General features: G+C 38.6%; 6 non-coding genes across 6 annotated transcripts; all 6 read right to left on the bottom strand.

The window, feature by feature from the left end:
• Window positions 1-1,094: 1,094 nt before the first annotated feature.
• LOC133539420 (small nucleolar RNA U3) lies at window positions 1,095-1,309 on the bottom strand. The gene has a single exon (XR_009803372.1). It is a non-coding gene; the product is annotated as a small nucleolar RNA U3 (small nucleolar RNA).
• A 2,348-nt stretch (window positions 1,310-3,657) lies between these two features.
• LOC133539426 (small nucleolar RNA U3) lies at window positions 3,658-3,872 on the bottom strand. Its single transcript, XR_009803378.1, has one exon. It is a non-coding gene; the product is annotated as a small nucleolar RNA U3 (small nucleolar RNA).
• A 2,357-nt stretch (window positions 3,873-6,229) lies between these two features.
• Window positions 6,230-6,444, bottom strand: LOC133539257 (small nucleolar RNA U3). Its single transcript, XR_009803226.1, has one exon. It is a non-coding gene; the product is annotated as a small nucleolar RNA U3 (small nucleolar RNA).
• Window positions 6,445-8,772: 2,328 nt separating this feature from the next.
• LOC133539255 (small nucleolar RNA U3) lies at window positions 8,773-8,987 on the bottom strand. The gene has a single exon (XR_009803223.1). It is a non-coding gene; the product is annotated as a small nucleolar RNA U3 (small nucleolar RNA).
• A 6,108-nt stretch (window positions 8,988-15,095) lies between these two features.
• On the bottom strand, window positions 15,096-15,310 carry LOC133539422 (small nucleolar RNA U3). Its single transcript, XR_009803374.1, has one exon. It is a non-coding gene; the product is annotated as a small nucleolar RNA U3 (small nucleolar RNA).
• Window positions 15,311-17,658: 2,348 nt separating this feature from the next.
• LOC133539425 (small nucleolar RNA U3) lies at window positions 17,659-17,873 on the bottom strand. Its single transcript, XR_009803377.1, has one exon. It is a non-coding gene; the product is annotated as a small nucleolar RNA U3 (small nucleolar RNA).
• Window positions 17,874-21,527: the final 3,654 nt, after the last annotated feature.

Here is a 21,527-nt window from a genome sequence, read left to right as displayed (position 1 = left end):
GAAAGATGGAGGTGGGAAGCTTTTAGACTTTAGCAACACAAACACAGCCAGTGTTTCCTTGTTTAAAATTCCCGAAAGTGAAGCTTTACTATGGAACAGAGCGGTCAAGCAAACATGGTTCCCGACCACATGTCAACCGGCAGGTTTTGGTGAGTAAATAGTGCTAATAAGTCGGCTCTTACCGTAGACATGAGCTGAGCTTGCGTACTCCTGCAACTGCGGACTATTACCTCCTCCCACCGGAGACACTGGCGGTCACCACACCTGTGGCCACACCCCTCCGACTTTCAGGTACCATATAATCTCACTAAAACACTAGTAACACAATAATCAGATATGGGATTTTCAATAATCATCCTAGTAAATTTGTCTAATAACATCTGAATCGCTCCCACTGTCCTCACCTTTTTTTTTCCTAGTCCTTCACTCTCACTATCCTCATCCACAAATCTTTCATCCTCGCTCAAATTAATGGGGAATTGTCGCTTTCTCGGTCCGAATCGCTCTAGCTGCTTGTGACTATGATTGTAAACAATGTGAGGATGTGAGGAGCTCTACAACCAGTGACGTCACGCGCACATTGTCTGCTACTTCCAGTAAAGGGCAAGGCTTTTTTATTAGCGACCAAAAGATGCAAACTTTATCGCCAATGTTCTCTAGTAAATCCTTTCAGCAAAAACATGGCAATGACGCAAAATTATCAAGTATGACCCATGGAACAGACCTGCTATCCCTGTTTAAATAAATGATAAATGGGTTGTACTTGTAAAGCGCTTTACTACCTTCAAGGTACTCAAAGCGCCTTGACACACTAATGGAGGGAACTGCCATGCAGGGCGCTAAACAGCACACATCAGGAGCAAGGGTGAAGTGCCTTGCTCAGGACACAACAGACGTGACGAGGTCGATACTAGGTGGGAATTACACCAGGGACCCTCAGGTTAGGCATACCCACTCTCCCCCTGCACCCAGCCATCCCTTTTTAAGAAAATCTCAATTCAGTAAAACTTTAATAGTAACACCAATCAAATTGATCTTATGATCAATTTGATTGAATCTAAGATATCTATTGCATTTGTCAATTTTAGACCATAACCACTCTGAACATACCCCTTCCATCAAAACCCCACAAAGGGGCAATGAACGTTCATCAATGACATCAAACGTATAATAGAATCATTATTCGATGTCAGCTTCACGTTCAGGAAGGGATATCTCATCTCTTCATCGTGGTGAGCGAGACCAAACACTTTAGAAACACATTTCTCAAGTCAAGAACTATAGAAATGATCCCTGAAAGTATAGTCTTAACCTAACATTGGATTCCAACGGCAAGTCATCTACAAGGCTACTTTTTTCACCTGGGGGCGCTCTTGCTGTTTATTCCTGTAAAATAACAGTTCATAGACAGTAAACAAACCAAGTACGTGTATGTCATTATTGACGGATTATAACCCTTTAAATTATGTATAATTATCTAGAACGCTAGTGCATGTACGCCCCAGAATGCATTGCAGAATCCGACGTGACACTATTAGTTGTTTTACCATCGACAAAATCAAGTTTATAAAACATATTCGAAGCGGCGTATAAAGCATTTCATTACATATATAGTTGCCATGTTGTGGCGGCGCTGTGTGTTAAATACGCACTTAATACGGGAAACAGGCAAAAGATAAAGTCCGTCTAGTAAAATGTCCCCAAAGAAACACAGCAACGTACTAACAGTTCTGATGTAAAATTAAAAAGCTCGAATGATAAGCATAGTTAAAACATTTATGGCTGACCTGGTTATAAAAAACACTGTATGAACATTAGGACTCTGTCCTTTGATTAAATACATTATTACATTATACTACCGATACCGAGGTATGTTGTGTAGGTTTAGCTAACAGTTTTCTCCTCAGACACTAGAGGGCAGCATTTAGGTAATACCGTAAATGAGTTAAAAACTTTTAAAAGCTAGCAAAAAAACGAAACAGTCAGACATGTTTTACTCCACACCGCATGAAAACACAAAACAAACACACAGGGTTAAGACAATTAATTTGAAGGACATAACTGACATAAGCAACGTCGGGTGTACTACAGACACATGCAATTAAGGCTCTTGGGAGTGAGGCCAGAGTTTGTACTTTTTAAGAAACACTCGAGCGCTCGTAACTTACATTTATTTAATTAATACTGCTAATAAGGGACTATTATTAACCTACCAGTGTGTATCAAAGCCATGACCAACGTGTGAAATCCTGAAAGAAAATGTACCTGCCCGTTGGGTAAATTAACCTACAAAATGGCTGTCCAAAAAGAAGAGGTTAAGTAAGAGTGTTCACTGGGCATGCGCAATACAAAAGCCTGTCACTGCCACCAAAATAAAAGTTCTCAATAATAATAGAAATTTAAGTTTTTATTTATTATTTAATTTTTTTATAAATTGTATTTTATCCTCAATTGTCTGGTCTATTATATTTACTTTTACTATTGTTTTGTATGAGGATTTGATTTATTATGTACATTTCACCACAGTCTGATAGTTTATATATCAATGATGAAATCTTAACATTGCAACACATGCCCATACGGCCGGTTTAGTTTACTAAATTACAATTTTAAATTTCCCGCGGAATTTCCTGTTGAAAACGTCGCGGAATGATGACACGACGATGACACGTGTTTGTGACGTTATTAGTTGGAGGGGCGATAGTATCCCAGCACGACTTACGGCTAAAAGTCGTCTCTTTTTATCACGCAATTACACAGTATTTTGGACATCTGTGTTGCTGAATCTTTTGCAGTTTGTTCAATTAATAATGGAGGAGTCAAGGTAGAAAGATGGAGGTGGGAAGCTTTTAGCCTTTAGCCACACAAAAACACGGTATTTCCTTGTTTAAAATTCCCAGAGGTGAAGCTTTACTATGGACCAGAGCGGTCAAGCGAACATGGATCCCGACCAACGGTCCCTCTAAGGTGTGCGCCTGTGCAATTGCGCACTGCTAACGAGTCGTCTGCCCACAGCAAATGTATGCCGCGTTCAAAATCCAATAAAAAAATCAAATAAAGCAATTTTCAAAGTAACTGACGACAAGAGGCAGCTATGGATGGCACAAGCTCAGCTTTTCTCCGGTAAGAACTGACTTTTTACCACAATTTTCTCATTGAAACCTGCTGGTTCACATTCGGTAGGATCCATGTTCTCTTGACCGCGCTCTGATCCATAGGAAAGTTTCACCTCCAGGAATTTTAAACAAGGAATCACCGTGTGTGTGTGACTAAAGGCTAAAGCTTCCTAACTCCATCGTTCTACTGTGACTTCTCCAATATTAATTGAAAAAATTGCAAATGATTCAGCAACACAGATGTCTAAAAAAGCTATATAATTATGCCGTTGAAGCAGACAACATTTAACTGTGTGTGTGCGCAGCGCTCATACTTCCTAAAAACCTGTGTCGTCTTGCGTAAACGTCATCATTACACATTTCAAAGAGTAATCTCTCAGGATATTTATAATTGTAATTTAGTAATCTAAAAAAGACCGTATTGGCTTGTACAGTAATTTTGTACTTTTTCAGTAACTATGTGACCGCGTAGTAATCTATAGTAGGTTGAAATAGACCATTAACTTGATCAGATTTATTGGATTTTACAAATTTTAAGAAAACCACTCTGAACATACCCCTTCCATCAAAACCCCACAAGGGGGCAATGAACGTTCATCAATGACATCGAACGTATGATAGAATCATTATTCGACGTCGGCTTCACGTTCAGGAAGGGATATCTCATCTCTTCATCGTAGTGAGCGAGACCAAACACTTTAGAAACACATTTCTCAAGTCTAAAACTATAGAAATGATCCCTGAAAGTATAGTCTTAACCTAACATTGGATTTCAACGGCAAGTCATCTACAGGGCTACTTTTTTCACCTGGGGGCGCTCTTGCTGTTTATTCCTGTAAAATAACAGTTCATAGACAGTAAACAAACCAAGTACGTGTATGTCATTATTGACGGATTAGAACCCTTTAAATTATGTATAAGTATCTAGAACGCTAGTGCATGTACGCCCCAGAATCCATTGCAGAATCTGACGTGACACTATTAGTTGTTTTACCATCGACAAAATCAAGTTTATAAAACATTCGAAGCGGCGTATAAAGCATTTCATTACATATATAGTTGCCATGTTGTGGCGGCGCTTTGTGTTAAATACGCACTTAATACGGGAAACAGGCAAAAGATAAAGTCTGTCTAGTAAAATGTCCCCAAAGAAACACAGCAACGTACTAACAGTTCTGATGTAAAATTAAAAAGCTCGAATGATAAGCATAGTTAAAACATTTATGGCTGACCTGGTTATAAAAAACACTGTATGAACATTAGGACTCTGTCCTTTGATTAAATACATTATTACATTATACTACCGATACCGAGGTATGTTGTGTAGGTTTAGCTAACAGTTTTCTCCTCAGACACTAGAGGGCAGCATTTAGGTAATACCGTAAATGAGTTAAAAACTTTTAAAAGCTAGCAAAAAAACGAAACAGTCAGACATGTTTTACTCCACACCGCATGAAAACACAAAACAAACACACAGGGTTAAGACAATTAATTTGAAGGACATAACTGACATAAGCAACGTCGGGTGTACTACAGACACATGCAATTAAGGCTCTTGGGAGTGAGGCCAGAGTTTGTACTTTTTAAGAAACACTCGAGCGCTCGTAACTTACATTTATTTAATTAATACTGCTAATAAGGGACTATTATTAACCTACCAGTGTGTATCAAAGCCATGACCAACGTGCGAAATCCTGAAAGAAAATGTACCTGCCCGTTGGGTAAATTAACCTACAAAATGGCTGTCCAAAAAGAAGAGGTTAAGTAAGAGTGTTCACTGGGCATGCGCAATACAAAAGCCTGTCACTGCCACCAAAATAAAAGTTCTCATTAATAATAGAAATTTAAGTTTTTATTTATTATTTAATTTTTTTATAAATTGTATTTTATCCTCAATTGTCTGGTCTATTATATTTACTTTTACTATTGTTTTGTATGAGGATTTGATTTATTATATACATTTCACCACAGTCTGATAGTTTATATATCAATGATGAAATCTTAACATTGCAACACATGCCAATACGGCCGGTTTAGTTTACTAAATTACAATTTTAAATTTCCCGCGGAATTTCCTGTTGAAAACGTCGCGGAATGATGGCGGAATGATGACACGACGATGACACGTGTTTGTGACGTTATTAGTTGGAGGGGCGATAGTATCCCAGCACGACTTACGGCTAAAAGTCGTCTCTTTTTATCACGCAATTACACAGTATTTTGGACATCTGTGTTGCTGAATCTTTTGCAGTTTGTTCAATTAATAATGGAGGAGTCAAGGTAGAAAGATGGAGGTGGGAAGCTTTTAGCCTTTAGCCACACAAAAACACGGTATTTCCTTGTTTAAAATTCCCAGAGGTGAAGCTTTACTATGGACCAGAGCGGTCAAGCGAACATGGATCCCGACCAACGGTCCCTCTAAGGTGTGCGCCTGTGCAATTGCGCACTGCTAACGAGTCGTCTGCCCACAGCAAATGTATGCCGCGTTCAAAATCCAATAAAAAAATCAAATAAAGCAATTTTCAAAGTAACTGACGACAAGAGGCAGCTATGGACGGCACAAGCTCAGCTTTTCTCCGGTAAGAACTGACTTTTTACCACAATTTTCTCATTGAAACCTGCTGGTTCACATTCGGTAGGATCCATGTTCTCTTGACCACGCTCTGATCCATAGGAAAGTTTCACCTCCAGGAATTTTAAACAAGGAATCACCGTGTGTGTGTGACTAAAGGCTAAAGCTTCCTAACTCCATCGTTCTACTGTGACTTCTCCAATATTAATTGAAAAAATTGCAAATGATTCAGCAACACAGATGTCTAAAAAAGCTGTATAATTATGCCGTTGAAGCAGACAACATTTAACTGTGTGTGTGCGCAGCGCTCATACTTCCTAAAAACCTGTGTCTTCTTGCGTACACGTCATCATTACACATTTCAAAGAGTAATCTCTCAGGATATTTATAATTGTAATTTAGTAATCTAAAAAAGACCGTACTGGCTTGTACAGTAATTTTGTACTTTTTCAGTAACTATGTGACCGCGTAGTAATCTATAGTAGGTTGAAATAGACCATTAACTTGATCAAATTTATTAGATTTTACAAATTTTAAGGAAACCACTCTGAACATACCCCTTCCATCAAAACCCCACAAGGGGGCAATGAACGTTCATCAATGACATCGAACGTATGATAGAATCATTATTCGACGTCGGCTTCACGTTCAGGAAGGGATATCTCATCTCTTCATTGTAGTGAGCGAGACCAAACACTTTAGAAGCACATTTCTCAAGTCAAGAACTATAGAAATGATCCCTGAAAGTATAGTCTTAACCTAACATTGGATTTCAACGGCAAGTCATCTACAGGGCTACTTTTTTCACCTGGGGGCGCTCTTGCTGTTTATTCCTGTAAAATAACAGTTCATAGACGGTAAACAAACCAAGTACGTGTATGTCATTATTGACGGATTAGAACCCTTTAAATTATGTATAAGTATCTAGAACGCTAGTGCATGTACGCCCCAGAATGCATTGCAGAATCTGACGTGACACTATTAGTTGTTTTACCATCGACAAAATCAAGTTTAAAAAACATATTCGAAGCGGCGTATAAAGCATTTCATTACATATATAGTTGCCATGTTGTGGCGGCGCTTTGTGTTAAATACGCACTTAATACGGGAAACAGGCAAAAGTTAAAGTCCGTCTAGTAAAATGTCCCCAAAGAAACACAGCAACGTACTAACAATTCTGATGTAAAATTAAAAAGCTCGAATGATAAGCATAGTTAAAACATTTATGGCTGACCTGGTTATAAAAAACACTGTATGAACATTAGAACTCTGTCCTCCGATTAAATACATTATTACATTATACTACCGATACCGAGGTATGTTGTGTAGGTTTAGCTAACAGTTTTCTCCTCAGTCACTAGAGGGCAGCATTTAGGTAATACCGTAAATGAGTTAAAAACTTTTAAAAGCTAGTAAAAAAACGAAACCGTAAGACATTTTTTACGCCACACTGCAGGAAAACATAAAACAAACACATAGTGTTAAGAAAATTAATTTGAAGGACATAACTGACATAAAAAACGTCAAGTTTACTACAGACAAATGCAATTAAGGCTCTTGGGAGTGAGGCCAGAATTTGTACTTTTTAAGAAACATTTATTTAATTACTACTGCTAATAAAGGAATATTATTAACCTACCAGTGTGTATCAAAGCCATGACCAACGTGCGAAATCCTGAAAGAAAATGTACCTGCCCGTTGGGTTAATTAACCTACAAAATGGCTGTCCAGAAAGAAGAGGTTACGTAAAAGTGTTCACTGGGCATGCGCAATACAAAAGCCTGTCACTGCCACCAAAATAAAAGTTCTCATTAATAATAAAAAATAAGTTTTTATTTATTTATTTTTTTTTTTATAAATTGTATTTTATCCTCAATCGTCTAGTCTATTATAATAACTTTTACTATTGTTTTGTATGAGGATTTGATTTATTATGTACATTTCACCACAGTCTGATAGTTTATATATCAGTGAGGAAATCTTAACATTGCAACACATGCCAATACGGCCGGTTTAGTTTACTAAATTACAATTTTAAATTTCCCGTGGAATTTCCTGTTGAAAACGTGGCGGAATGATGGCGGAATGATGACGCGTGTTTGTGACGTTATTGGTTGGAGGGGAGAGATCAGCCCAGCACGACTTACGGCTAAAAGTCGTCTCTTTTTATCGCGCAATTACACAGTATTTTGGACATCTGTGTTGCTGAATCTTTTGCAGTTTGTTCAATTAATAATGGAGGAGTCAAAGTAGAAAGATGGAGGTGGGAAGCTTTTAGCCTTTAGCCACACGAAAACACGGTATTTCCTTGTTTAAAATTCCCAGAGGTGAAGCTTTACTATGGATCAGAGCGGTCAAGCGAACATGGATCCCGACCAACGGTCCCTCTAAGGTGTGCGCCTGTGCAATTGCGCACTGCTTACGAGTCGTCTGCCCACAGCAAATCTATGCCGCGCACAAAATCCAATAAAAAAATCAAATAAAGCAATTTTCAAAGTAACTGACGACAAGAGGCAGCTATGGACGGCACAAGCTCAGCTTTTCTCCGGTAAGAACTGACTTTTTACCACAATTTTCTCATTGAAACCTGCTGGTTCACATTCGGTAGGATCCATGTTCTCTTGACCGCGCTCTGATCCATAGGAAAGTTTCACCTCCAGGAATTTTAAACAAGGAATCACCGTGTGTGTGTGTGACTAAAGGCTAAAGCTTCCTAACTCCATCTTTCTACTGTGACTTCTACAATATTAATTGAAAAAATTGCAAAAGATTCAGCAACACAGATGTCCAAAAATGCTGTATAATTATGCCGTAAAGCAGACGACATTTAACTGTGTGTGCGCAGCGCTCATACTTTCTAAAAACCTGTGACGTCTTGCGTACACGTCATCATTACACAACGTTTCAAAGAGTAATCTCCCAGGATATTTAAAATTGTAATTTAGTAATCTAAAAAAGACCGTACTGGCTTGTTCAGCAACTTTATACTTTTTCAATAACTATGGGACCGTGTGATGATCTATAGTAGATTATGATGGGCCATTAACATGAACATAATTATTGAATTTTATAAGATTTTAGAAAACCACTCTGAACATACCCCTTCCATCAAAACCCCACAAGGGGGCAATGAACATTCATCAAAGACATCAAACATATGATAGAATCATTATTCGATGTCAGCTTCACGTTCAGGAAGGGATATCTCGGCTCTTCATCGTGGTGAGCGAGACCAAACACCTTAGAAACACATTTCTCAAGTCAAGAACTATAGAAATGATCCCTGAAAGTATAGTCTTAGCCTAATATTGGATTTCAAAGGCAAGTCATCTACAGGGCTACTTTTTTCACCTGGGGGCGCTCTTGCTGTTTATTCCTGTAAAATAACAGTTCATAGACGGTAAACAAACCAAGTACGTGTATGTCATTATTGACTGATTAGAACCCTTTAAATTATGTATAATTATCTAGAACGCTAGTGCATGTACGCCCCAGAATGCATTGCAGAATCTGACGTGACACTATTAGTTGTTTTACCATCGACAAAATCAAGTATATAAAACATATTCGAAGCGGCGTATAAAGCATTTCATTACATATATAGTTGCCATGTTGTGGCGGCGCTGTGTGTTAAATACGCACTTAATACGGGAAACAGGCAAAAGATAAAGTCCGTCTAGTAAAATGTCCCCAAAGAAACACAGCAACGTACTAACAGTTCTGATGTAAAATTAAAAAGCTCGAATGATAAGCATAGTTAAAACATTTATGGCTGACCTGGTTATAAAAAACACTGTATGAACATTAGGACTCTGTCCTCCGATTAAATACATTATTACATTATATTACTGATACCGAGGTATGTTGTGTAGGTTTAGGTAACAGTTTTCTCCTCAGACACTAGAGGGCAACATTTAGGTAATACCGTAAATGAGTTAAAAACTTTTAAAAGCTAGCAAAAAAACGAAACAGTCAGACATGATTTACTCCACACCGCATGAAAACACAAAACAAACACACAGGGTTAAGACAATTAATTTGAAGGACATAACTGACATAAGCAACGTCGAGCGTACTACAGACAAATGCAATTAAGGCTCTTGGGAGTGAGGCCAGAGTTTGTACTTTTAAGAAACACTTGAGCGCTCGTAACTTACATTTAATTATTTAACACTGCTAATAAAGGAATATTATCAACCTACCAGTCTGTATCAAAGCCATGACCAACGTGCGAAATCCTGAAAGAAAATGTACCTGCCGTTGGGTTAATTAACCTACAAAATGGCTGTCCAAAAAGAAGAGGTTAAGTAAGAGTGTTCACTGGGCATGCGCAATACAAAAGCCTGTCACTGCCACCAAAATAAAAGTTCTCATTAATAATAAAAATAAGTTTTTATTTATTATTATTTTTTTTTATGAATTTTATTTTATCCTCAATCGTCTAGTCTATTATATTAACTTTTACTATTGTTTTGTATGAGGATTTGATTTATTATGTACATTTCACCACAGTCTGATAGTTTATATATCAATGATGAAATCTTAACATTGCAACACATGCCAATACGGCCGGTTTAGTTTACTAAATTACAATTTTAAATTTCAAGCGGAGTTTCCTGTTGAAAACGTCGCGGAATGATGACACGATGATGACGCGTGTTTGTAACGTTATTGGTTGGAGGGGCGATAGTATCCCAGCACGACTTACGGCTAAAAGTCGTCTCTTTTTATCGCGCAATTACACAGTATTTTGGACATCTGTGTTGCTGAATCTTTTGCAGTTTGTTCAATTAATAATGGAGGAGTCAAAGTAGAAAGATGGAGGTGGGAAGCTTTTAGCCACACAAAAGCACGGTATTTCCTTGTTTAAAATTCCCAGAGGTGAAACTTTACTATGGATCAGAGCGGTCAAGCGAACATGGATTCCGACCAGTGGTCCCTCTAAGGTGTGCGCCTGTGCAATTGCGGACTGCTCACGAGTCGTCTGCCCACAGCAAATCTATGCCGGGCACAAAATCCAATAAAAAAATAAAATAAAGCAATTTTCAAAGTAACTGACGACAAGAGGCCACAACAGAGACAAAAGTTTTCGGTATCGCTGTTCAATTATTGTAACGTCTGTTGAGACGCTTTGAGGAACACATAAATTCCATCGATCACTTTATTGAGCAAAACTCTTTATAAACACATGACCAAAAACATTGCTAAACAATTTCTATCTAACAAAGCTGGTCATTTTCTGCCGTTCAAAGCAGACCAAAACCAACTTTGCCATCTGTCATATCAACAGCAGCCGCAATCGCTCTTTCTCACTTGTGCCAACACATGCACATATGGCACTGAGCCAGTGGTGCGTTTAAAGCCACACAAAAAGTCGGACACTTCCAACACCGCACATTATGTGTCATTCCAGGTTGTTACACTATGAGTTACCAATCAAATATGTGCTCATTCTACTGTCATTTATTAAGAATCTTTATTTATAAATATTAATCATGAAATTCTGTTATTATATTAAAGAAATACTAATAAAAAGATATATATTTTACAAACAAAAAGTTACATCAATGATCCAGTGCTTACATCTCATTGTGCAACATGTGAATGTTTTAATGGGAACTAAATGCGATATCTGAAAGGTGTACACATTATTTCCAAAGCAGGACCCCCACCCAGACACACAATATAGCACACAGCTCATTGAAAAACAATATTTGTTGTTCTTGTCATTGTAAACGGGCCAAAACACTTACATTAGAAAATGATCACATGGAAGTGACTGCTGTCATTTGTGTAGAATAATAAGAAATTTAACTCGTTATTTAGTCAGGTTTGGGACAGGTGTGCTGCAGGTGTGGCCTCAATGTGCACGTCTGATGTTGCTCACATGTTCTCCAATGAATGCTCAAGGGGTTTTTGCGTTTGCTCACACACATGAAAAATTAGAGGGAACATTAATCCCGACCAAATGTCAACCGGCAGTTTTCTGTGAGAAAATTGTGGAAATAAGTCGCCTCTTACCGGAGATCAGCGGAGCCAGCGTCCTCCTACAGCTGCTGTGACTTCTCTCAGAGACTCTGGCGTCAAAACACCCGTGGCCACACCCCTCTGACTATTAGGTACTATTTAACTCACTAAAACACTAGCAACACAATAGGCAGATAAGGGATTTCCCAGAATTATCCTAGAAAATGTGTTTAAAAACATCTGAATCGCTCTCACTTGCCCTCGCCTTTTTAAAAAAAAAAAATTTCTAGGCCTTCACTCTAAATTTCCTCATCCACAAATATTTCAACCTCGCTCAAATTAATGGGGAAATTGTCGCTTTCTCGGTCCGAATCGCTCTAGCTGCTGGTGGCTATGATTGTAAACAATGTGAGGATGTGAGGACCTCTACAACCAGTGACGTCACGCGCACATCGTCTGCTACTTCCAGTAAAGGCAAGGCTTTTTTATTAGCGAACCAAAAGTTGCGAACTTTATCGTCGATGTTCTCTACTAAATCCTTTCAGCAAAAATATGGCAATGATGTGAAATGATCAAGTATGACACATAGAACGGACCTGCTTTCCCCCTTTAAATAAATGATAAATGGGTTGTACTTGTGTAGCGCTTTTCTACCTTGAAGGTACTCAAAGCACTTTGACACTACTTCCACATTTACCCGTTCACACACACATTCACACACTGACAGAGGGAACTGCCATGCAGGGCGCTAACCAGCACCCATCAGGAGCAAGGGTGAAGTGTCTTCCTCAGGACACAACAGACGTGACAAGGTTAATACTAGGTGGGGATTGAACCAGGGACCCTCAGGTTGGGTTCGGCCACTCCTCCACTGCACCACGCCATCCATAATTAAGAGAATCTCAATTCAGTAGTAGTGCAGTGTCGTTCGCGAATGATTCATTCGAACGAACGAATCTTTTGAGTGAACGTACTGAACCGAATCACTTCATGAACTGATTCGTTCCTTTCTCATTTCAGTTGAGCTCCGCCGCGACCATGTCGGTATGAGTGGAACTGGCGCATTCTGTGACACACTGAACCCTCGACGTCGGCGAACGACGCAGCCAGCTACTCATCATGGGGGCAGGGAAGACTGAGCGAACGATTAGTTCACTGCGGATTAACAACATGAATCACTCAGTGAACGACAACGCTCTCGCTCTCTGCTCTGTTTGCCCCAATGCCGCGAGTGATTCTCCTCCCGTCGCGGGGATATGTTTCATGCCATTGGCATCCCTTCTCCATTCATTCTCCAAGCTAACTTAAATTGATATTTCCATTTTTATATTTTTAAATGTAAGCTACATAAATTTTTATTGTAATGTTGGCCTTTTTGCCACTTGGTTTAATATTTGTTTTGTTTTATTTAAGGTAGCCTATTTATGTTCTTTTTGTTTGCACATTTAAGTTGATATTTTCTTTGTTATATTTTTAAACGTAGGCTACAGAACATTTAGTTTTTATGTTGGCATTTCTGGCTCTTAGTTTATTAGTTTTATTTTGAAGGTATTTATTTTCTTTTTGTTTGCATATTTAAGTTTACATTTTCTTTGCCACAGAACATTTAGTTATAATGTTGTTATTTGTTAAGGGTTTCTTAATTTAATATTTGTTTTTGCAGAGAGCGATTCACGTCCGTCGCCCTCTGGCAAATAGAACTGCAGCTGAGTGATTCAGGTTCGCTTCACGAACCTACAAGAACTGACTGGTTGTCGCTGAAGACGTGATTAAGGTTCACGCTGCACTCACTCACTCATTCGGAATCAGGACTCGCAAACCCACTGACACGGAGAACTGACTGTGTCGTGGAGGATGACATCACATTGAAGCTCTCGTTCAGTCACTGTGCGCGTCGTTCATTGGGTGCTGAGGGCTTGTGTCCTTCGCGAACTGACACACACCGAGATCTGCCGCTGGGGAAGCTGTTACTGACTGACTCATGATTTGCCGACCTAAACACAGAACTGCTGCTGCAATAGTGATTCGGTGAACAAATCTTATAATGACTCAATTTAAGGAACTGATTCTAGTGATTCAGTACAGTCAAAATAACTGCTGATCCAATCACTACTGCAGAAGTGATTTGGTGAACGAATCTTTTAAACGACTCAATTTAAGGAACTGATTCTAGTGATTCAGTACAGTCAAAAGAACTGCCAATCCCATCACTACTTGGGAGCGCATTTTTCCATGTGGCCCCCCGAATCAATTTAGAGTAAAATAACAGTCCTGTTATTGATGTTCTTCTAAACAATATGTTGGAAATTACTTAGGTCATGCCACTTTAAAGGCCTACTGAAGTCAGATTTTTCTTGTTGAAACGGGGATAGCAGGTCCATTCTATGTGTCATACTTCATCATTTTGCGATATTGCCATATTTTTGCTGAAAGGATTTAGTAGAGAACATCCACGATAAAGTTTGCAACTTTCGGTGCTAAGAGAAATGCCTTTCCTCTACCGGAAGTCGCAGACGATGACGTCACATGTTTGATGGCTCCTCACATATTCACATTGTTTTTAATGGGAGCCTCCAACAAAAAGTGCTATTCGGACCGAGAAAACGACAATTTCCCCATTAATTTGAGCGAGGATGAAAGATTTGTGTTTGAGGATATCGACAGCAACGAAAAAAAAAAAAAAAAAAAAAAAACGTGATCGCACTGGGACGGATTCCGATGTTTTTAGACACATTTACTAGGTTAATTCTGGGAAATCCCTTATCTTTCTATTGTGTTGCTAGTGTTTTAGTGAATTCAATAGTACCTGATAGTCGGAAGGGTGTCACCACGGGTGTCTTGACGTGCAGTGTCTCAGGGGAGTCGACGGCAGCTATGGACGGCACAAGCTCAGCTTTTCTCCGGTAAGAACTGACTTTTTACCACAATTTTCTCATTGAAACCTGCTGGTTCACATTCGGTCGGATCCATGTTCTCTTGACCGCGCTCTGATCCATAGGAAAGTTTCACTTCCAGGAATTTTAAACAAGGAATCACCGTGTGTGTGTGTGACTAAAGGCTAAAGCTTCCTAACTCCATCTTTCTACTGTGACTTCTCCAATATTAATTGAAAAAATTGCAAAAGATTCAGCAACACAGATATCCAAAAATGCTGTATAATTACGCCGTTAAAGCAGACAACATTTAACTGTGTGTGTGCAGCGCTCATACTTCCTAAAAACCTGTGACGTCTTGCGTACACGTCATCATTACACAATGTTTCAAAGAGTAATCTCCCAGGATATTTAAAATTGTAATTTAGTAATCTAAAAAAGACCGTACTAGCTTGTACAGTAACTTTATACTTTTTCAATAACTATGTGACCACATGGTGACCTATAGTAGGTTATAATAGACCTTTAACATGATTATATTTATTGAATTTTACATAATTTTAGAAAACCACTCTGAACATACCCCTTCCATCAAAACCCCACAAGGGGGCAATGAACGTTCATCAATGACATCAAACGTATGATAGAATCATTATTCAATGTCAGCTTCGCGTTCAGGAAGGGATATCTCATCTCTTCATCGTGGTGAGCGAGACCAAACACTTTAGAAACACATTTCTCAAGTCAAGAACTATAGAAATGATCCCTGAAAGTATAGTCTTAAACTTACATTGGATTCCAACGGCAAGTTATCTACAGGGCTACTTTTTTCACTTGGGGGCGCTCTTGATGTTTATTTCTGTAAAATAACAGTTCATAGACAGTAAACAAACCAAGTACGTGTATGTCATTATTGACGGATTAGAACCCTTTAAATTATGTATAATTATCTAGAACGCTAGTGCATGTACGCCCCAGAATGCATTGCAGAATCTGACGTGACACTATTAGTTGTTTTACCATCAACAAAATCAAGTTTATAAAACATATTCGAAGCGGCGTATAAAGCATTTCATTACATATATAGTTGCCATGTTGTGGCGGCGCTGTGTGTTAAATACGCACTTAATACGGGAAACAGGCAAAAGATAAAGTCCGTCTAGTAAAATGTCCCCAAAGAAAAACAGCAACGTACTAACAGTTCTGATGTAAAATTAAAAAGCTCGAATGATAAGCATAGTTAAAACATTTATGGCTGACCTGATTATAAAAAACACTGTATGAACATTAGAACTCTGTCCTCCGATTAAATACATTATTACATTATATTACCGATACCGAGGTATGTTGTGTAGGTTTAGCTAACAGTTTTCTCCTCAGACACTAGAGGACAACATTTAGGTAATACCGTAAATGAGTTAAAAACTTTTAAAAGCTAGTAAAAAAACGAAACCGTAAGACATTTTTTACGCCACACTGCATGGAAACATAAAACAAACACATAGTGTTAAGAAAATTAATTTGAAGGACATAACTGACATAAGCAACGTCGAGTGTATTACAGACAAATGCAATTAAGGCTCTTGGGAGTGAGGTCAGAGTTTGTACTTTTTAAGAAACACTCATGCGCTCGTAACTTACATTTATTTAATTAATACTGCTAATAAGGGACTATTATTAACCTACCAGTGTGTATCAAAGCCATGACCAACGTGCGAAATCCTGAAAGAAAATGTACCTGCCCGTTGGGTTAATTAACCTACAAAATGGCTGTCCAGAAAGAAGAGTTAATAAGTAAGAGTGTTCACTGGGCATGCGCAATACAAAAGCCTGTCACTGCCACCAAAATAAAAGTTCTCATTAATAATAGAAATATAAGTTTTTATTTATTATTTAATTTTTTTAGAAATTGTATTTTATCCTCAATCGTCTAGTCTATTATATTAACTTTTACTATTGTTTTGTATGAGGATTTGATTTATTATGTACATTTCACCACAGTCTGATAGTTTATATATCAATGATGAAATCTTAACATTGCAACACATGCCAATACGGCCGGTTTAGTTTACTAAATTACAATTTTAAATTTCAAGCGGAGTTTCCTGTTGAAAACGTCGCGGAATGATGACACGATGATGATGCGTGTTTGTGACGTTATTGGTTGGAGGGGCGATAGTATCCCAGCACGACTTACGGCTAAAAGTCATCTCTTTTTATCGCGCAATTACACAGTATTTTGGACATCTGTGTTGCTGAATCTTTTGCAGTTTGTTCAATTAATAATGGAGGAGTCAAAGTAGAAAGATGGAGGTGGGAAGCTTTTAGCCTTTAGCCACACAAAAACACGGTATTTCCTTGTTTAAAATTCCCAGAGGTGAAGCTTTACTATGGATCAGAGCGGTCAAGCGAACATGGATCCCGACCAACGGTCCCTCTAAGGTGTGCGCCTGTGCAATTGCGCACTGCTCACGAGTCGTCTGCCCACAGCAAATGTATGCCGCGCACAAGATCCAATAAAAAAAATCAAATAAAGCAATTTTCAAAGTAACTGACTGTCAAGAGGCAGCTATGGACGGCACAAGCTCAGCTTTTCACCGGTAAGAACTGACTTTTTACCACAATTTTCTCATTGAAACCTGCTGGTTCACATTCGGTAGGATCCATGTTCTCTTGATCCATAGGAAAGTTTCACCTCCAGGAATTTTAAACAAGGGATCACCGTGTGTGTGTGTGTGACTAAAGGCTAAAGCTTCCTAATTCCATCGTTCTACTGTGACTTCTCCAATATTAATTGAAAAAATTGCAAAAGATTCAGCAACACAGATGTCCAAAAATGCTGTATAATTATACCGTTAAAGCAGACGACTTTTAGCTGTGTGTGTGCGCAGCGCTCATACTTCCTAAAAACCTGTGACGTCTTGCGTACACGTCATCATTACACAACGTTTCAAAGAGTAATCTCCCAGGATATTTAAAATTGTAATTTAGTAATCTAAAAAATAACACAGTCGCTTGTACAATGGTTATGTAATTTTACAATAACTATGTGACTGCATGATGATCTATAGTAGGTTATAATAGGCCATTAGGATGATCATATTTATTGCATTTTACAAGATTTTAGAAAACCACTCTGAACATACCCCTTCCATCAAAACTCCACAAGGGGGCAATGAACGTTCATCAATGACATCAAACGTATGATAAAATCATTATTCAATGTCAGCTTCACGTTCAGGAAGGGATATCTCATCTCTTCATCGTGGTGAGCGAGACCAAACACTTTAGAACCACATTTCTCAAGTCAAGAACTATAGAAATGATCCCTGAAAGTATAGTCTTAAACTAACATTAGATTCCAACGGCAAGTCATCTACAGGGCTACTTTTTTCACCTGGGGGCGCTCTTGCTGTTTATTCCTGTAAAATAACAGTTCATAGACAGTAAACAAACCAAGTACCTGTATGTCATTATTGACGGATTAGAACCCTTTAAATTATGTATAATTATCTAGAACGCTAGTGCATGTACGCCCCAGAATGCATTGCAGAATCTGACGTGACACTATTAGTTGTTTTACCATCAACAAAATCAAGTATATAAAACATGTTCGAAGCGGCATATAAAGCATTTCATTACATATATAGTTGCTATGTTGTAGCGGTGCTTTGTGTTAAATACGCACTTAATACGGGAAACAGGCAAAAGATAAAGTCCGTCTAGTAAAATGTCCCCAAAGAAACACAGCAACGTACTAACAGTTCTGATGTAAAATTAAAAAGCTCGAATGATAAGCATAGTTAAAACATTTATGGCTGACCTGGTTATAAAAAACACTGTATGAACATTAGGACTCTGTCCTCCGATTAAATACATTATTACATTATACTACCGATACCGAGGTATGTTGTGTAGGTTTAGCTAACAGTTTTCTCCTCAGACACTAGATGGCAACATTTAGGTAATACCGTAAATGAGTTAAAAACTTTTAAAAGCTAGTAAAAAAACGAAACAGTAAGACATTTTTTACGCCACACTGCATGAAAACATAAAACACATAGTGTTAAGAAAATTAATTTGAAGGACATAACTGACATAAGCAACGTCGAGTGTACTACAGACACATGCAATTAAGGCTCTTGGGAGTGAGGCCAGAGTTTGTACTTTTAAGAAACACTCGAGCGCTCGTAACTTACATGTATTTAATTAATACTGCTAATAAAGGAATATTATTACACTACCAGTGTTTATCAAAGCCATGACCAACGTGCGAAATCCTGAAAGAAAATGTACCTGCCCGTTGGGTTAATTAACCTAAAAAATGGCTGTCCAAAAAGAAGAGTTTACGTAAGTGTTCACTGGGCATGCGCAATACAAAAGCCTGTCACTGCCACCAAAATAAAAGTTCTCATTAATAATAAAAATAAGTTTTTACTTATTATTATTTTTTTTTATAAATTGTATTTTATCCTCAATCGTCTAGTCTATTATATTTACTTTTACTATTGTTTTGTAAGAGGATTTGATTTATTATGTACATTTCACCACAGTCTGATAGTTTATATATCAATGATGAAATCTTAACATTGCAACACATGCCAATACGGCCGGTTTAGTTTACTAAATTACAATTTTAAATTTCCCGCGGAATTTCCTGTTGAAAACGTGGCGGAATGATGACACGATGATGACGCGTGTTTGTAACGTTATTGGTTGGAGGGGAGAGATCAGCCCAGCACGACTTACGGCTAAAAGTCGTCTCTTTTTATCGCGCAATTACACAGTATTTTGGACATCTGTGTTGCTGAATCTTTTGCAGTTTGTTCAATTAATAATGGAGGAGTCAACGTAGAAAGATGGAGGTGGGAAGCTTTTAGCCTTTAGCCACACAAAAACACGGTATTTCCTTGTTTAAAATTCCCAGAGGTGAAGCTTTACTATGGATCAGAGCGGTCAAGCGAACATGGATCCCCACCAACGGTCCCTCTAAGGTGAGCGCCTGTGCAATTGCGCACTGCTCACGAGTCGTCTGCCCACAGCAAATCTATGCCGCGCACAAAATCAAATAAAAAAATCAAATAAAGCAATTTTCAAAGTAACTGACGACAAGAGGCCACAACAGAGACAACAGTTTTCGGTATCGCTGTTCAATTATTGTAACGTCTGTCGAGACGCTTTGAGGAACACATAAATTCCATCGATCACTTTATTGAGCAAAACTCTTTATAAACACATGACCAAAAACATTGCTAAACAATTTCTATCTAGCAAAGCTGGCCATTTTCTGCCGTTCAAAGCATGACCAAAACCAACTTTGCCATCTGTCATATCAACAGCAGCTGCAATCGCTCTTTCTCACTTGTGCCAACACATGCACACATGGCACTGAGCCAGTGATGCGTTTAAAGCCACACAAAAAGTCGGACACTTCCAACACCGCACATTATGTGTCATTCCAGGTTGTTACACTATGAGTTACCAATCAAATATGTGCTCATTCTACTGCCATTTATTAAGAATCTTTATTTATAAATATTAATCATGAAATTCTGTTATTATATTAAAAAAATACTAATAAAAATATATATATTTTACAAATGGAAAGTTACAGCAATGTTCACATGATCCAGTGCTTACATCTCATTGTGCAACTTGTGAATGTTTTAATGGGAACTAAATGCGATATCTGAAAGGTGTACACATTATTTCCAAAGCAGGACCCCCACCCAGACACACAATATAGCACACAGCTCATTGAAAAACAATATTTGTTGTTCTTGTCATTGTAAATGGGCCAAAACACTTACATTAGAAAATGATCACATGGAAGTGACTGTTGTCATTTTAGTAGAATAATAAGAAATTTAACTCGTTATTTAGTCAGGTTTGGGACAGGTGTGCTGCAGGTGTGGCCTCAATGTGCACGTCTGATGTTGCTCACATGTTCTCCAATGAATGCTCAAGGGGTTTTTGCGTTTGCTCACACACATGAAAAATTAGAGGGAACATTAATCCCGACCAAATGTCAACCGGCAGTTTTCTGTGAGAAAATTGTGGAAATAAGTCGCCTCTTACCGGAGATCAGCGGAGCCAGCGTCCTCCTGCAGCTGCCGTGACTTCTCTCAGAGACTCTGGCGTCAAAACACCCGTGGCCACACCCCTCCGACTATCAGGTACTATTTAACTCACTAAAACACTAGCAACACAATAGGCAGATAAGGGATTTCCCAGAATTATCCTAGAAAATGTGTCTAAAAACATCTGAATCGCTCTCACTTGCCCTCGCCTTTTTTTCTTTTTTTTCTAGGCGTTCACTCTAAATTTCCTCATCCACAAATATTTCAACCTCGCTCAAATTAATGGGGAAATTGTCGCTTTCTTGGTCCGAATTGCTCTAGCTGCTGGTGGCTATGATTGTAAACACTGTGAGGATGTGAGGAGCTCTACAACCAGTGACGTCACGCGCACATCGTCTGCTACTTCCAGTAAAGGCAAGGCTTTTTTATTAGCGACCAAAAGTTGCGAACTTTATCGTCAATGTTCTCTACTAAATCCTTTCAGCAAAAATATGGCACTGACGCAAAATGATTAAGTATGAAACATAGAACGGACCTGCTTTCCCCGTTTAAATAAATGATAAATGGGTTGTACTTGTGTAGCGCTTTTCTACCTTGAAGGTACTCAAAGCGCTTTGACACTACTTCCACATTTACCCGTTCACACACCCATTCACACACTGACGGAGGGAACTGCCATGCAGGGCGCTAACCAGCACCCATCAGGAGCAAGGGTGAAGTGTCTTGCTCAGGACACAACAGACATGACGAGGTTAATACTAGGTGGGGATTGAACCAGGGACCCTCAGGTTGGGTACGGCCACTCTTCCACTGCACCACGCCATCCATAATTAAGAGAATCTCAATTCAGTAGTAGTGTTGTGTCGTTCGCGAATGATTCGTTCAAATAAACGACTCTTTTGAGTGAACGTACTGAACC

This window comes from Nerophis ophidion, linkage group LG20 (assembly GCF_033978795.1).
Source record: "Nerophis ophidion isolate RoL-2023_Sa linkage group LG20, RoL_Noph_v1.0, whole genome shotgun sequence".
In the NCBI taxonomy this organism is placed as follows: domain Eukaryota; kingdom Metazoa; phylum Chordata; class Actinopteri; order Syngnathiformes; family Syngnathidae; genus Nerophis; species Nerophis ophidion.
Note: the sequence above shows the minus strand (reverse complement) of the source record. Positions and strands in the feature narration are given on the sequence as shown.